The sequence below is a fragment of the Struthio camelus genome, chromosome 10, assembly GCF_040807025.1.
Source record: "Struthio camelus isolate bStrCam1 chromosome 10, bStrCam1.hap1, whole genome shotgun sequence".
Taxonomy (NCBI): domain Eukaryota; kingdom Metazoa; phylum Chordata; class Aves; order Struthioniformes; family Struthionidae; genus Struthio; species Struthio camelus.
The window spans coordinates 25,944,697-25,948,095 of NC_090951.1; the positions used below are offsets into that span (position 1 = coordinate 25,944,697).

Genomic DNA, 3,399 nt, shown 5'->3' on the forward strand with positions numbered 1-3,399 from the left:
TTCCTCCTCTCTTGCCGCATGGCTGCGGTTGGTTTTTTTAGCGCTTTCTTGAATTAGGTTTTCAAAGCAGCACCTAGTAGCTTCTTGTAAACTACAGGCAGCTCACAGCTGCTTGACTGCCCTGTCAGCCTTTTTCAAATCCTGGGCTCCTTGAAGCCTGTCCATGCGCCTCCTCTGACCCGGGAACACAGCATCTCCCTGCCCTTCATCAAACACAGGAAGGGGCTTTGTGGATCCTCCCAGAGGAGCGGGTGATGGCCGTGTCCTTTCGGTCTGTTGCTGGGAGAAGCCTCTTCTTCGGTCGTCTTCCTTGTCCCAGTAACGCCTGATGCTCCAAACACTGCACTCTCCCTGCAAGTGCTGCCTCTTACTAAGCACCTGCTTCACTGGCAGACATTCGGCGTAGTAAAGAGGCAAAGGCTTTGGACCGCCTTGCTGCTGCAGGGACCAACAAATTGCCAAGGAGGTCCAGAAGCTGAGTACTCAGCCAGTACTGTTTTGCCCTGCCTGTGCGCTTAGTTGGCAGCTTTCCCTGGCCATGCAACTCATGAAGTGGTGCTGACCCTGATTTCCAGAAAAGTGCTTGTCAGTTTAAAAGAGAAGAACTGGTTTTCAGTGGGGAGTTGGAAGGGCGACGTTCTGCTGCTTTGGGGGACTGCCCGCTGGCTTTTCTGGTGCGGTGACCCTTCTGTCTCGTCTCGCTCTGAGAGCTCCGCGAGGTCCCTCTTGACCCTCCCTGTGTGGAATAGCTACAAGATGCTGCTGCAGAGACTACTGGACTCTGACAGCCAGGCAGGGGTTAGGCCAGAGCCCAGATGCCCTCGGGAGCAGAGCGCAAAGCCAGAAGCCCATTGGCTCCCCCACGAGATGTGGTTTGGGACCAGTGTTCCCTGCTGCTGCTCTCCGTGTCCTTCTTGGCTGCCTTAGCCCCTCTCCAGCCTCCACTCCCATTGGCCCAGCATGGCTTTGGCTGCTCTGGGTCTGCCCTTACTCACGGTCCCTGTGGCAGTCGGGTGTCCTTCTTCTGCCTCCCCTCGCCCCCTCCCCCGGCTGCCTTCACTACAGGGGCTTTCTGATGCACTCAATGGCCTCACAGGGCTGCCACAGCAGCGACCTCACTGTCCCAGCCCTGGGTCGCCTGTGGCCTCCCTTTTCCTGCCTCTAGCCAGCTAAACCCTGCCGAGGGGCACTTTGCCCTGGCACTCCGTGCCCTGGTGAATGTTGCAAGCCTGGCACGCAATGGCTGCTCCTTGCTGGACGAGACAAAGAGGAAAGCACTTGAGGTGCCCGGTTAATGCTGAAGAGCCATGGTGATCGCAGGCAACAATGGTTGCTCGTGGGCTCCAGTCCGCCTCTCCAAGCGTGCTCCAGTGGCGCAATGGGCCAGCGCGCAGTACTTATACAGCAGTGCTAAGCGGAGGGATGCTGAGGGTGTGAGTTCAAGCCTCACCTGGAGCATGGGCTTTTGATCATGCACTGCCTCCTCTTCCCTTGGGCGGTGCAGCTTTCTAGCAGCGACATCTGTCTCAAGCCAGACATCCCGGGACCTGCCAATACAGACACCTTGGAACACCAGAAGCGCTCGGGGCCGTTCCAGGCTTGACCTGGGCTCTGCCCGCATAGCACTCGGTTTGGGGCCCCGGAGGCAGAGCTGGGCTCTCCTCCCTTCTCTTCCGCAGAGGATCCAGACCCCACTCAGGGCGCAGATGCTAACATTTTCCTTTGCTCTTCAGCATTTGCCCTCCAGGCGGACACTCTCCCAGCACCAGCTGCCCAGCCTCACTGTGGCAGAGCCTTCCTAGCCAGCCTTTCCCCCTGCAGCCAGGCCAGGAGGAAGCACTCCTGGCTCTCTACACGCGAGCACTGCGGTGGAGCTGCAGGCAAAAGCTGCTGCCTCACAGCGCCTCTCACTCTGCAGCAGGCAAGGGAGAAAGGCAGCTCTGCCTTTCCAGGGAGGGTTTCTTTCCCACAGCCAGCTTACAGCTTGGCCGGAACAGGACTTAAGACTTCCAGCATGGTGGCATAACCTCAGAAAAGTCACACGCTCCCCCTGAAGAAAAAAAAAAAGCGACTTCTTTCTCCCAGGGAAGAGCTACTTGTGTTGGGGGTCTCTATGGCGTGGGATGGCAGTTGCGGGTGGGCTGGGGCTGCAGGGCAGTTTGTGTGTGGAGCTGAGAGTGCCCTGACTGCAACACGGAGAGCAAGGGCAAGGGAAAGGAAAGGTGAAAAGCTGGGCACTTTCCAGGCAGAGTCTCTCAGTTCTCAAGCTTGGCCTGGAGAACGGAGAAGCTTGACTGCTTTCCCAGAAGCAGGGGTAGCTGTCACGGCAGCCCCCCAGCAGAAGACACTGCACGATCACTAGAAACCAGGAAATCATTTTAGGCACGAGCCCACTGAATGTTTGGAACAGAGAGCACAGAAGAGCTCCCTAGGCCATGGCATCTTTGGAAACAAACCCCTTGGCCTACCCTTGCGGGTGCCTCCCGTGTCTTTTCCAACTCTCCTTTTCACCCGGCGGGCTTTGCAAAACCATTGCTGTGACTCGGATTCGGCCACAACGCAGAGTACTAACCACTATACGATCACAGCTGCCCATGTGATTGCCTTTCCTCCTCGGGCCATTTGTCCCTCCTGCCTCCTGCCCTCCTGCCTTCTGCCCTCCTGCGGAGCAGCCAGAGCTGTCAGGTGACGGCAGGCTAGCAGGGAGAAGTCAGAAAATGCGAGTCTGTGTCCTTGCAGAGCAGCACCCGAACAGCGCAAGCCCTCATGTGCCTCCCTGGGAGAGGGGAGGCAAACTCACGCTCTAGATTCACCTTTTCAGAAGTCTCAGTTCTTGGGGATGGCAAAGAACTGGACTGAAGGCAGTTACGGGGCATGTCCAGGGGCTGGCGATGAGGAAAGGACAACTCTGCAAAGAGCGGCCCCGCGTAGCCAGCTGGACAGAGGGTGGTGTAGGGGGGAAGGCAGGTGCATATCACAGGGGATACGAACTGCTCCGTGCCCAGCCCTGGCTCTTTCTGCTCAAGTGTCCCCTCCACCACGCACCCTGGGGTGCAGTGTGAGCCTGTGGGTGCACCTCCACAAAGAGCGACGGTCCTTTCCCCACTTGCTCTGCTCCTGCTGCTGGGAGAGGTCCTGGCGAGAGGTTGCAGCTGCAGGAGTGCTGCGCTGGGTGGCGGAGGTGGCTCAGCAGAAGGGAGCTGCTCCTCGCCTGAGCTACGTTGCAGCCATGCCCGGCCCTGGCCGCCATGCACCTCGCTGACCCTGCCCTTCCCTGGCTGACCGGGCTCCAGAGCTTGGCCTCAGACCCGTCTCAGCACTTTGGACTTGGCTGGCAACCACTGCTCTGTGCCTGGCCCTCGTTCCTGACACTCAACCAGCTCTCCCTTCTTGCTCGGG

General features: G+C 58.6%; 1 non-coding gene across 1 annotated transcript; it reads left to right on the plus strand.

Annotated features, from left to right (window-relative positions):
- Positions 1 to 1,364: 1,364 nt before the first annotated feature.
- On the plus strand, positions 1,365 to 1,458 carry TRNAI-UAU (transfer RNA isoleucine (anticodon UAU)). Its single transcript has 2 exons — positions 1,365 to 1,402; positions 1,423 to 1,458. It is a non-coding gene; the product is annotated as a tRNA-Ile (tRNA).
- The last annotated feature ends 1,941 nt before the right edge of the window (positions 1,459 to 3,399 follow it).